Source organism: Passer montanus, unplaced genomic scaffold (assembly GCF_014805655.1).
Source record: "Passer montanus isolate IOZ18808 unplaced genomic scaffold, ASM1480565v1 scaffold164, whole genome shotgun sequence".
NCBI classification, from domain to species: Eukaryota; Metazoa; Chordata; class Aves; order Passeriformes; family Passeridae; genus Passer; species Passer montanus.
Window position 1 is genome coordinate 469,630 of NW_024363605.1, and position 14,500 is coordinate 484,129.

At 41.3% G+C, this 14,500-nt stretch overlaps 1 protein-coding gene across 2 annotated transcripts in view; it reads right to left on the reverse strand.

The window, feature by feature from the left end:
* Positions 1-1,721: 1,721 nt before the first annotated feature.
* The window catches only part of LOC120499636, a 103,687-nt gene continuing 90,908 nt past the window's right edge, over positions 1,722-14,500 (reverse strand). Inside the window, exons 6-7 of one of the 2 annotated variants that reach the window (XM_039703582.1) lie at positions 2,060-2,165; positions 1,724-1,984 (exon numbers count right to left, since the gene is read on the reverse strand). The gene's annotated coding sequence lies outside the window, so the exon portion shown is untranslated. Of the gene's footprint in view, positions 2,166-14,500 lie in introns of both variants that reach the window. The other variant, XM_039703581.1, reaches the window with a different exon arrangement.

Consider the following 14,500-nt stretch of genomic DNA (forward strand, 5'->3'; position numbering starts at 1 on the left):
CACTTTTTTTGTCCTAAATAGTTGAGGTGGTCCTGTAGATTCAAGACCTCCTGTACTATGAGTCCGATTCACTGCAATTGGAGCAAAATTCACAAAAAGAACAAGTTGAACAATACAAATTCCTTTTTGAATAGTAACAGGGGGTTCTCTAACAGATACCATTGCATGAATTTGTCCCACATATTCAGAATCAATGTTGCCTAAATGTACATTAATACTTTAAATAATATACAAATATTGAATACAATACATTAAATACACTGATGATAAAGGTTTTTAAACTAAGTATTTCATTGTTGCAATATTCAGTAATGTTCCCTTTAGATTTTTTTTTCTACTGTTTTTTATCAGACTTTAGAATCTAAAGATTGTTTCTTATTAAATTTCTAAACTTTTCAAAGGGTGAGGGAGGGGTCGAGGTTCCTCTAGGTGGAGAGGCAACACAGAGCTCTGAGCGGCTCCCAACACTTTTGAGAGTACTGAGAGAGGCCCAGGGCAGCCATCAGCCGAAGAAGGGGAGGGAAACGGCACAGGACGGCTCCAGCCCTGCTCCCACAGATTTCCTCCAATGTGTGCAGCAGACACATCCCCCTCCGTCTGGATACAGCTCCCACCCCGCTTGCACAGCCTCCGAAAGGGCAGCAAGGGTGGGGGGAGGTCCCAGGGGTTTCGAGGGGTGTCCCGAACAGTCGCGTCCCTCCCCCACACCCGCAGCACCCTGTCCTGGGTGCCGGCAGCCGCACCCCCTCAGGGTGGGGAGGTAGAAGGGCAGAGGCCCCACCAGGAGATCTTATCACCGGCATTTCAGGCAACGAAAAATTGCAGAGTTAATGAAACCATTCGTCTGTTCAGTTTGGGAGGGAGTGGAGGGACAGACCACTTGGGGGGGAGTGGCGGGACAGACAACTTGGCTTGTTCTTCAATTTGTCTCTTCTGTGAATGCATTTCAGCAGAAGTAACATATTTTAACTTAGCATTCCGTTCGATTAATTGTTGTGCCAAAGAAAGCCACACAGGCTTAACACGGTCCTTCAGAGAGACACAGAGGAGCATCACCTGTCTCCTCCCACAATAACAGATGCTGGAAAAATTCCTTCAAAAGCAACTCCAGCAGACTCCTCAGGGAAAAACACATTCTCAAGCTGAATCCCATCTTTCTGCTGTTCCCCATTAACTCCCATTTCTTGTTCTTCCATATTCTGACATATAAAGGCAGTACTGGCATCGGTTTCAAAGTCCTATAATTTTCCACAACACACCACGAAGGGCATGATTAAAAGCTTGAAAATCCTTCTTCTTCAGCAAAACTCTGAAACAGTTTCTCTTCCTGTATTAACTGATTCTCCATTATGTTCCCCAGTGGCTCACCTTTAGGTGTCAAAGTTTGGTCTGGACCTACAGCAGCTCTCCATGCTGCTTTATGGTTTACTGTAACTCCCTGTTGTTTCCAGTGGCTTACCTGCATTCCAGGTGTCAAAATCAATCTCATCCAGACAGGCAACATCTTCCTGCTGCTCTCAAAAGCTACACTGGGGCCCTATCTCTGGCTGTGCCTCGCCCCACAACCCAACAGTCACAGCTCTCCCAGCTGCTGGCAGCCCTTTTCAGCTGCTTCCCGATCACCTCAGTGGTCACCATTTGTTGTAGTTGAGACAGTCATAGCTGAGACGGAGACAACATAAAGTAACACTCCATTTTCAGAAGGCTTCAAACCCATTTTTGTTCTAGCATGCATGCTTTTTATACTTTATTTTAAAACTGCTAAGTTTACACTTTACTCATTGGTCAGAAGAGACAAACAACATGCTTATTGGAATAGGCAGTTGCAGGTTTCTCTTATTTATCCTTCTTTCTTGGTTTCTATGTCAATGACCTTGGTAGGAAATTCTTCCAGGGATAAACATGGATCCTCTTATCAAACTTCTTTTTGGCTCACAGAAGTCACTGTAAAACCTCTTCCACACACCTGGATTGGGTGGGGGTTCTGGTGACGGAGAGATGCGAGATGGGCCTGGTGCTGAAGAGACTTCAGCAGCTGGGTGGGAAACCCTCCCCTTACCTTGAAGACGGAGAGTCTAATGGTGCAGCAGTGGAATCCACAGATGTTACAACAGCCCAGGTTCCAGCTGAACTGCAGGAGCAGTCACAGCCAGCAGCAGTCACCCCTGTGGAAAAGCAGAAGTCTAAGATCAAACCAGCACGGGAATGGGATGGAGCTCACAACCCACAGGGGAGCCAGAGGCTGAGATCATCATTGGATCCCTGTCATACAGCAGTGCCTGTAATATGTAAAAAGACATTGTATGATGGGGACGTGAGCCTTACACAACCTGGTTACTTTGGTCTGGGACCTTATGGATACAGGCGTGCAACTGAATGGTGGTGAGGTAAGGAATTTGGGACTCTTGACCCAGGACTCAGGTATGAATCAGATTTTTGTAAGGGTGCCAGGGTCCCTTTCCCTCTGGGAGCGGCTTTTAATGAGTGTAAGAGAGAGGTTTGTCCACAGGGAGAGAATGCAGGAGCACCATCATAGAATGCGCTGGATAACCCTTGAGGAAGGGATCCAACAGCTGAGAGAAGTGGCAGTATTGGAAGATATCCGTCTTTGGGAGGGATGGACAGCATGATAATGACCCCGACAAGGTCAGGTGCACAGGGCAAATGTTGTGTAACCTGGAAAAGTTAGGACTGTTATAAATGAGAAGCTTGACTAGGCCAATATTCAACCAGGAATCAATTTATTAATTAATATGGTAAAGTATGAGCAATACAGCGCTGGGTACAGTGGGGGAAGTTTCCCCTCCAACTGCACACTGATAGTTAAGGCTTACAGATATTTATAGGGGTACTCATAAGCTTTCTCAGCAGTTTCTATTCCAAATTTTTACGTCACAATTCTATATACTATTGTGATTTAGCTTTTCTCAGGATGTATCCCAGAAAGGAGTATTCCCAGATGGTGGTGGTCCGGCTTCCGAAAGAAGAAAGAAGTCTCCTGGCTGGTGAGGTCCAGATTCCAGATGTGGGTCCACCTTTCTCCCCAAGAAGACGTTCCTGTGGGAGAGTGCCCCAGTGCTGCCGGCGGTGCTGGCCGAGCAAGCTGGGACATTCATAACTTTGAGGAAGCCAGCTGCCACCGCTGCATAAAGGTTAATTACAAATAAAGGATAGGTGTAAATGCCTTCTTCCATGCTTTACTTCCTCAGTTATTTATTAGAATTTGTCTTTAAAACTGTCCTATGGTTGGTTTCCACACATATCACAATCACAAATACACATGTTGCCTGTATGTACCTGACATGAAACACAGCTTTTTATTTCACAGGGGCGTCTCAATACACCACGTCATTGAAACAATTAATGCCGAGGATAACTGAGAGACAGTGAGACTGAGAGACAGTCACCAACAGGCGACTCAGAAATAATGTGAGTATGATCAATGGCCTGATATAAGCTCATGTCTCTACTGTGGTTAAAGGACCTCAAATTGGAGATGAGGGACATGAGGGAGGAGATGAGGGAGGTCAGTGCGGCACCAGTGCAAATTACAGGCCCCAAAGTCAGAGCCCAATGTCCCCCAGCTAGAGAGGGAGGGTACACCCCACAAGCTGACCTGCGGTTCTTTCTGCATGACCATGGGGAAGACATGGGAGGGTGGGATGGGAAACTCACTTCTGTCCTGACTGCATGAGTGTGTCAACTCAAGGAGGGAAACAGTAACCAAGGGAGTTCCAGTAAAGTGAAGGTAGCCTCAGCCTCCCATGACTGAGCTGCCAGGTATTACAGAAGAGAGGATGACCTGTTGGATCCCCTTGAAGTAATTTCTTGAATTAATGCCCAAGAAGAAACCTGGGCTATGATAACCAGGGCTAGAGGGGCCCTGACTCTAGCCAGGAAAAGGTGTGGGAAAGTGGGGTCTTTTGGACAGTGTGGATCCAATGGCCTGGCACATCAGAGCCATCAAAAATATGAAGTGTTAGTTGACACTGGTGCACAGTGTACCCTAATGCCATTGGGACAAGTCGGGGCAGAACCTGTTTCCATTGCTGGGGTGACAGAGGATCACAGCAATTGACTCTGTTAGAAGCTGAGGTGAGCCTGACGGGGAAAGAGTGGCATATTGTGACCGCCTTGGAGGCCCTGTGTATTTTGGGCATAGACTTCTCTGAAAGGGGTATTACAGAGACTCAAAGGGACTCAGGTGGGCTTTTGGCATAGCTGCTGTAGAGGCAGAGACATTTACCAGTTGAACACCTTGCCTAGACTATCAGAAAACCCATCTTCAGTAGGATTCCTGAAGGTGGAAGAGCAACGAGTACCAATTGCCACTTTGACAGTGCACCGCCAGCAGTATTGGACAAATCGAGATGCCGTGATCCCCATCCACAAAATAATCCTTGAGCTGGAGAGCCAACGGGTGGTCAGCAAAATCCATTCACCCTTCAACAGTCCCATTTGGCCTGTGCACAAGTCTGACAGAGAATGGAGACTGACTGTGGAATATCGTGCATTGAATGAAGTGACTCCACCGCTGAGAACTGCTGTGCTGGACATACTGGAACTCCAGTATAAGCTGGAGTCCAAGGCAGCAAACTGGTACGCCACTATTAACATTACTAACACATTTTTCTCCATTCCTCTGGGAGCAGAATGCAGGCCTCAGTTTGCTTTCACCTGGAGGAGCATGCAGTACACCTGGAACTGAGTGCCGTAGGGATGGAAACGCAGCCCTACCATCTACCACAGACTGATCCAGGATGCATTGGAAAAGGGTGAAACTCAGAACATTATTGTGGTGGGGAATGCCATGGTTGTTGTTTTTTTGCCTGCTTAGGCATGAATTCAAGATTTATTTTTCAATTGCAGAGCAGAAAATGCACACAAAATGAGCATAGAAACTGCAGGAAATGTTTCACTTTTATAATCCTTTGTCAAATCCCATCACAATTTAGATTGCTGCGTATCTTGCATCCGTGAACCTAACACCTAACACATTCAAACAAGTTTTGCTTGTGATCCTTAAAAGCTTTCTAGTGTGTTTTCTACAGGCTTTTTTTGTCTCCCTATCATGTCTTTCTGCATATTTCAGGTTCAGAACTGGTTCATTGGGACAAATGGAAGAGGTCAGCCACATAGAAGCTGTTGCACAGTACTTCCACTATTTCCCTCACTGTTTGAGCTAGGCTGGCTTAAAAAGGAACACACCTTAGCTTTTCAGAAAGAGAGAATTTTAAGTCCACCTGTTCTTTTTTTAATATAACTGGGCCCACCCCAACTTTTCATTTTAGACCATCTTAAAAAGGCACTTACACTGTAATTTCCACATCAGAAGATGAAATTAGTAATTTGCCCTCATGTCACATTCATTCCTATTTTTGTGCTGTTTTCCAGGAAAGTATGCTGTAATTTTATTATTAGTGATAGAAGTTAATAGAAAGGATTCCTGTTCATGTATTGTAGGCCAATGCTGGCAGTGATAACTAAGTAAACAAAAAGGTTATATAACATATATATATCATGGCTCTCCCATGTAAAAAATTACTTCCATGCTTGGTTTCTTCTCTCCTCACAAAAAGATCAAGCTATGCAAAACCAACACAGTGTGCCACACCACAATTTGCTATTTCTTATTGAGGAGTGGTTGGTTGGGGAGGAATCATAACCAGACAGGTAAGGCAAGGTAAAATATTTAAGTATTTCCTTGATCTTTACCCGATGCTGGGGTTCCCACTGGACAGACAGGTCATTGAGATCCTCTTCAGGCTGATCTAAGTCATACCAAAACTATTACAGTCCCCAGACAGTTTGTAGCTGAGGCTGTGCCAGGCTGCCTTATATTTTATTCTGAATTTGCAATTGCTGCAGTTTTTCTTCAAACAAAACCCAATTGTTTTTTTTGACAAAAAAACAATTTGAAGAAAAGCTGAAATAGGAAGTGCCATTCAAAAGTGTGTCTTTGAAAGAATCACTGTGCAGGCAGTAAAAGAGCATTACTCAATGAATTAGGAAAAAGGATTGGAGATCTAAAGTCTACTCCAGGATGGGGAGAGACAGGCCATTAGCATTTGGATGTCTTCCTCTTCAATTTTTCTTGAGTAAACAGAGGAGTTAATCCCAGAGAGTTGAGGTGATTAGCTGTTGAAGTGCACTGTACCACGGCAAGAGTCCTGGCCTGGAGAGCAGCACAAGAGGATGTTATAAACAGGTGAGACAGTTCTCCAGAAGCTCCATTCATCTTGTTCAATGACTGCTGCGAGCCTCTTCTACTGAGAGCATATCATGGGCCTCAAAATGGAAACAGGATAAGAGCAAAGGTTTTAGTAGGGCAAAGATTTTAGAAAACAAGACGAGAGCATAGCAACAGGGAAGAACATGACTGGGCATGATGGAAAAGGAGAGGAGAACCCCCAGTGGCAGGGGGGTTATAACTAGATACTCTTTAAGGCCTCTTCAAATTCATATGATTTCATGATTCTAAGAACTTGATTAATCCTCACATGGAGTCAACAACTGAAAGACATGAAGCTGCAGAAAAGGCAGAAAAGACTGTAAAATCAGCACTTGAACAGAGAACAGAAGCACAGCTATTCTACAGATGTAAAATGTAATATCTGAAAAGACATGCAGAATAGAGAAATCACTTGGCCTTCTTAATTCCATAGCAAAAGGAACATGAGACTTCAGAGACAGAAGATAGTGTTTCTGATCTCACAGAAGGCAAAAACTAATGATGAAATGATCAAGAGTTTACAGTATAAAAGACCCTATAACTGTACACAATAATCCAAATAAATGTTACACTGTCAGAAGTAAACAGCAGATGCACTGCAGAATTGAGAGACACTGTCAAATTGCAGATCTTGGGAAGGGCACAACTGAGGGGTGGAGATCAACAGAGAAAAGCGATTTAATGTGGAAGATCACAGAGAATGATAAGTTCCAAGTAGAGGTGAGGTTGAGAGCATATCACTGGAGTAAGATGTGAGAACAAATTAATTATTTTAGGACAAATGATAATATAAGGAGTAGGAAATAAGAAGCAGCAAAATAGAAGTGCTAGCTGACTTGATGATTATAAAACTAACAAAGGAGATATCGGAGGACTCAAAATTAAAGAGGGTGTGAGCAGTTAGAATCAAAGGGGAGTTAGAATAAACTAAGATGTGTAGTGACGCCAGCCACAGTGGAATACAATCAAAACAATTAAAATTCAGGTTTTCACAAAATTATATTTTCTGATTGTTCTTCAATAAACAATTTTATTGACTTTTATTCCAAGTTACTCTTTTACATTAACTGAAGATCACAGCATCTTATTCTTGATTGACAGGTAGATGTCCAAGACAGACAGGTTGTCAGAGCTACTTAGAGGGCGGAGAGGTTTGAGGTGAAAGTGGAGAATGGCTGGCTGAAGAACTGAGCACATTGGCCTGAAACTCTCTATATTTTTAAAACTGCCAAACAGTTTACTCTTGTTAAAAGGAGATAATTAAAAATATATGTTTTGTTTCAAAATGTAGGCTAAATGTAGGTTAATTTTTAACATAGCCTTTAAAATTATCCTTATTCTAGGATTTTTACCCTATGCTAAAGTCAGATCTAGTATGAGATGCAGAATAATAGAGAAGTCTAGGTTGGAAGAGACTTTTAGAAATCATCTGATCCAACTTCTTAGTCTTTAGATTAGTTTATCCAGGGCCTTGTCAAACTAAGATATGAATATTTTCAACAAGGTCGACTCTACCACTTCCCTGAGCAAACCATTCCAATATTTTAGAGTGATCTTTGTATGTTTTTCTTCTTTCTAGGCAGCAGTTTCTACCCTTTCCCTCTTGTCCCATCACTGTGCATCACTGTGAAGCAAGAACAGCTTTTACTCTATAAATGACTCTATAAATGCCTTTTAGATACAAGATTCTTTGATCCTCTTAACTTCATTGTCCCCCGGCAGAGCAAACACAATTCCTTCAACCTTTCACTATATGCCAAGGTTCCCCAGCACTACAATCAACTTGTTCCCCCCCACTCCAATTTTCCAGTGCCTATCAAAACTTATAAAATCCTTTTGAATGTGAAAGTGTGAACAGATTGTCTTCTGTGAGTTGATGAAGAAAGGATGCCTTTGTATCCTAATCCTAGTAATTCTTTTTGATATCTCCAGTAACCATCTGCTTTGTCTTCATTTTTACCATCAGCTGTGAAACTCCATACCTTCTCCATGTCCTTTCTGAGTCTTTTTTCCTCTGATAGCACAGTACATTGAGGTTTCCTGGCACTGAGGTCCCCTCCGTGTTTACTCACATCATCATATCTTTACTCAGCTTTGTTTTGCATGTTCAGCTAAGATGCAGCATGTGCTGAGTCTAATGAACAGCATGTTAGCTTTCTTACTTCCTAAGAGGTACGAAGTGCTTCTTTTTTTTTTTTTTTTTTTTTTCTTTGCAGACAGCTGTTTGTTTTAAGAGTTTGAAGAACTAAATTCTATTACACTTGGGAGAAGATTCCTTTCTCAGAAGGTTCTTTATTCGATAAACATAAAAATGTTGGTGGTCCATGAGAGTTAGAAATTAAAAGGTTAAAGGTGAAAGTAAGAGAAAACAGGAATGGTGGAATCCTCGGAGAAAGCACCATCTGTCTTCATAGCAGCTAAGAGAAATTGTCAGCAAGGATCCAAAAATATAGTTCAAGAAATATCATACCATGGGACACTTTTGTCTATGATACTAATTATAATCTATTGCTCTTACTGATGATCTAAAGAATATGCAGAAACCAGGGCAAAAATAAAAATAGAAAAAATGGAAGATGGCGGCATATGCTAGGTTAATCTTCAGCAAGACTTGTTTTTTTCATTATTTTCAGAGCTGAGATTTAAAAGGAAAAAGCTGTGCACTGGGTACTTGAGTGGACTCTGAATGGAAATAGATTTTCTTTTACAGCTTTTGGACATCTTTGTTTAAGAGAGGCTGTTGCAGCTGCTATTAAGCACAAAATGTAATGCCAATATATTCACAGGGCTGTTTCCCAAGACAGTTGAATGCATTTGTTCCCCATATTTGACACAATTTTAGTACAGATAGGAAATCTAGGTTCAATCAACACAAGGTTGTCAGCCTACAGAGGAAACAAGAAGTGATCTGGAACTGGATAATAAAACAGACTAACTTGGAAGCGTAGAACTATGTATACCTGGAATGAGAAAATGTAATTTAAGATATGAAGAACTGAACAATATAGAGTTTCTTCTTCCTTATAAATGTGTAGTCTTACAGGGAGAGTTACACCACTTTAGTAGGCATACCAGGTCAGAGACCTTCAATGCACAGAGTGACACTGTTATCTAATACTTTGATCTTATAAGAAGTGACTAAATGCTGCTGTGAAAGTAGGTAAGCCCATATGCTGCCACCAAATTAAAAAAATAGACAATGAAGTGGAAGGCAGCTCCAAAGCCAAAGAGGGACTTACAGACAGACCTCTGATGTCTTGGAGCGCAGCAGAAGAGAGTTTTCAAGGAGTGTAGAAAAAGGAAGTCAGGGTGACTGCCCAGAGAACAAGAATGAGGGTATTTTTTTTCTAGATTCTAGGAAAAAAACATAGCAAAAAGAGAAGAATCATGTGAGAGAATAGGTTCTATGGCAGAAGGATTCACAGTACTTTATTTTGTGGACTGTCAGCTTTGTGATGAACCTACATTACATATCTGTCTTAAAATTCTTCCAGCCAAAAAATGTAAAAAGACTGAGGCTGGAGATGTGAAAGGAATATATTTGGTGTGAACAAGAGTGAAAAATAAACAAAATTACCACTTTTTACTTCCCCAAACCAGGAAGCAGTAGATTCTGCTCCCTATTCCTGATGGTTAGTAACTTAGAGCAGGTTTTCCATTTAAGTCTTAAGTTACCATCCATTGTAAGTCAAGATGGCAAAACTAGACTATACTGCAGTATTTTCCTAGATTTAACCTGCAATCCTGCAACTGCTGTACTCATTCAGGTATATATACTGGTGTATGAATAGGGCTGTGCTGGTGAAACCATGGAAAGATTTGGTGCATATGAAAATATCTCAGGATTGTTGGAAGAAAGGGAATTAACAATCCTCACAGTGAGGGAAGATAGCTGAAGTCTGTGTTTTAAAAGCTCGCTGTGTAGCAGAAGACAAAGCATAAGGTACTCTAACAAGCCTGAAACTCTAAACTAGGCTTCTGCAAGGTCTAAGAATATTTGACTGTGTGGTTGGGTAATATCCATCTAATATTTTTAGCAAGCTAGATAACTGTCTCAGTTTGAAACACTGTCTGTAAAGGAAGGCAGGAGCCTCCCTTGAAATGGAAAACATAAACCCCTTCCCTCTGAATTACTATAATTTTGAAATTAAGGAGCTTTCAGGCAGAGATATGAAAATAGGAACAACAGTGATTTACTAGTATGTATAACATGGCAAACAAACAACAACAATGGCAGTGACAACGACCAGAACCAGAACCCCAGTCCCAGCCTTCTTGGCCGCAGGCGTTTTCCCCTTCAGTGCAGTTCCAGTCACAGCCGGCAGGGGCGCTGGTGGCTCCCGCCGGGCAGGGCAGGTGCGGTGATTGCCCCGGGGCTGCAGGGGGTGCACTGGTGCGAGCTCAGGGAGCATGCTGCTATGGAAGCTTGGCCCAGATGGGAAGGGATAATGGCGGTTTTGTCCTAGACAACAAAGGGATAGAAGAGAGGCTTTGTTTCACAAACCCCCTGGGGCAGTCGATCCAAGTGCCCCAGCAGGACCCTTGGAAGCAGCAAGCTGGACAGCAAGAATGAGCAAAAATCCCCAAGGCTGGTGGATGAGATATATCAAACTCCACAGCTGTATCGGGAACCACTGGATGTCTTGGCAAGCAGGGCGTGTGGGGCCACAGTAGAGTGAAAGCTAGGAGCAGTGGCAAAAAGGCGGTGGGGAGGGACCAGTGGCGACCCAGCTCCCAGCAGAGCAGGGGAAGGCAAGCTTGGGATCCCGAGGTTTTCCCTTGACGCACCTGAGCAGATGGTGAAAAGTCTCTCTTTTACTGAGGTAGGGTGTTAATAAAGTTCCAATACAAAGGCTGCCCTTATGAGCAGAGCTCCACACGTGGTAGAAGAAAGGTAGCAGGAGACGGAGCCCTGCAGTGGTGACGAATTCTCCCCACAGTGACTGACCACAGCCTTTCTCCCCTTTGAAAGCTGAGAGCACAAGACTGTTACAGGCTGTACTCAACCCCATTTTCCCAGTCCAAATCTCAGGCCTGAGCTCTGACAGCTTCTTTTGTCTCTCTTAGGTATCCTAGCAACATGTATGGGGGAAAATTCCTTAAGAGGGAAAAAAATCAACAAAAGTACAACTCCTGAAACCAACAGTAAAGTAACATGTGACCACAAATGATTAGGGACTGCTTGAGAAAGGAGTTTCCCCATCTAACCCTGCATTAACCTAAAGCTTGTCTCTGTGGAACTTCTACATACACATCACCACACAGTAGAACAAATGCTATGAAACCCTAGCTGTGCTGGGATTCTGCTGCCTTCCAAGACACAGATTGGCATGCATGAACACGTTGACATGTTTAATTTGCTTGTGCTGACATGTCTAGGAAAAGGTATGACATCTGTGATTTTAGCCCTCCATACCAATTATTTGCATACCATTGCCTGAGGCCATCAGGAGTGTGCATGAATTCTATGTATTTGCAAGACACATAAAGCTTCTCAGATGCACAATGGGGAGTTCACCAACTACACAAGATTTTACATTTTTTGTACCAATTTCAGAGTTTCAAATAAAAAACAATGGATGAAAGAGGACACTGGATCAATTTGTGACTACAGCTGAGGAACATGGGATACATAAACCAGTAAATGGATCTCCATCATCCATATGCAGGCTTAGATTTCCAAGTTTCTGGGAATATTTCCAATGACAGTCCCTCTTAAATAAAACCAATGCAAGTATTATTCAATACAGGTCACTAATAGCTACTAGAATTTGCATTATTTTTAACTTTTTCAATTAATTGTTAAGTAATCTCAATTAAAAGTCAAAAGTGGAATTGCTAGGGGAAAGCAACACAAGTTTTTCTTTAAAGCAGTGTATATTTCATTCCTTTCAAGAGGAAAGAGTGTCACACACTTGATAGAGAAGAAGAATCCCAGGTCAGTAATGCAGCCTTTACTTCACTGAGCATTAATAATACTTGACAAAAATCCTATGAGTCTGATTCAAGTTTTGGGTCATGTTTATTAAATCATCTATAGATCTGCTAAGTTACATCAGGGGAAAAAAAAACCCTCTAAAACACACAGAAGGAGCGAACGTGTTTACAAAGTGCAGAAACGTAAAGAAATTGTGTAGAAATCTGATCTTATGAGAGATTTTGACATGCAATGTTATTTCCCAAGTAATTGTAAGAAAATTCTGATGAAAATCTGCCAAGCCATGCACCTCACTAGAAAATTTGGTCCCTGAAACAAACCAAATAATAATTGTATGTGAATAAAAAACTATTGAAATGGCTCACAAATATTTTGCATTCTTTCGAAATAATTTATTGTGAGAAAAGAGTTAAGATTTTAACTTCTTCTGAACAATAAACCTACCAAATTAACAGACAACTTGACCATCATGTTATTTTAAAATGCACATAAAAGAAGATTGGTGACAAATGTATTTATTTCTTCATCTCACATGAGATGAAATAATTTCAGCAAACACTGTTCATTCCAAGATATTATGTTACATTCAAAGTCAGTTTTCATCTATGTTATATCAAATATGCAAAGGGCAAGAAACATTTTCCTGGATTGGACATATTCAATAATCAGTTCATGAGTGGAACACCAATAACATGCAAAGTCTGACAGTGTATGTGGTACATATGTGGAGTTATAGAATTTGGAAGTTCTTCCAGAGTGTCAGCAAAACTGACATTCTCTTTAAAGGTGTTTACCCTAATAAAAACATAAAATTGTATCCTGCTGCTCTGCCCTATGCTTATTCTAATGTAAATCAAGTGTTATTCCCTCCAAGTTTAGTTTTACCACAGTAAAAATGTTGAAACGAACACTGAAACTTCCCTATTTTTTCTCCATCAACATGGCAAGGACATTTGTGGAAAAACTATAAATTCACATCAGTGAATGCAACATTAATATAAAAACAATGTATTTCTAATAAATCTGATAAAATGTATGTATTCCAAGTCTTATCTTTGAAATAATTCTGCAAGGAAAAGTGAATTGATTCCAGTTTCAACTAAAATTTTCTCATGGGAATGGAAATTGATACAATAAATTGAGGCAGCTTACTGTTGTTGCTCTCCAGTCTTTGACTTACACAACTAGAACTGTTCCTCTGAGCTCATCTCTCAGTGCTTGTGCTTAATAATCTTTCAGTGAAGAGAAAGTTAAGGCTTCCTTTTCAGTTTTGTGTTCTTTTTAATAAGCATTAGATCAACAGAGAAGAGTCTCTAAATATGTTTTAGATGAACAAAGCCAAATCAGTTATTACTGAAATTATTTCCTGTCTCCACCTAGTAAAAAGCAGAGTCTCAGGCTCAGTGAAAGAAGAAAGAAAAATGCACATTAATCAATTATGAAAAAGAGGAAGTTTCTTTGAATGAGGAAAAGCTGATTGGAATTAAGATAGGCTTTGTTCATATCTGCAAGTTACATGGAGAGTACTTTTCAGTGGAACAGAAAAGGGGGATTTGGGAGTGTTTGCCTGCTTAATGCTATGGTGCTTCAGAGCCCATGTGAAAATTTGCTGCTAGCTATTAATCATCATTGTGTCTCTGCAAAGAAGCTGTTACAATGATGACTATATGTCATTATATTTCCACTCTAAATAACAAATCAGAGTGCTGGGAAAGTTGCATAAGAGCGGCTGGCAAACTTTTAAGCTGTGGAATCTATTTAAATAAATTTACATCACATTTGCTATTTTTGCTGGTATGGAAATCATACTTTAACATGAAACAGTATGCTATGTTCATGAGTCCTGGTCTTTTATCCTCCTGTCTCTGAGCCTACTCTCCAGGTCAGCTTTTGCCCGTGCTGGCAGCATGTTTTTCCTCATAGCCTCTCTTCTCATAGCCTTTGGTTGCTTTCAAGTTCAATTTATCACAATGAAGTTATTATGCATAACAATTTGGAAAGCAGAATAGGTGGTGTCCGAACCTGCTGTATTGCTGCAAAATGAGTTCATTCTCTTCAAGCCAGCTCAGTTACTGAAGTCTTACTGGTGGGACACTGCAGTGGACATCCAGATGATCCCATCCTGATGAAAACAATTAGCTTCAAACTGCAAGAAGCCACAGGGTCACCTTTTGTTTTAGTGAGACTGCACCATTTAATGTGCTGCAGCAGATTTCAAATTCATGTTGTACTCTTCTTTTATGGTCTTTATTTATAGGTGTGTAAAGCAACTGGGAAAGTTTGAGTCACATACTGTTCAGGAGTTGTATTAGAATCTAAACCATTTTCTT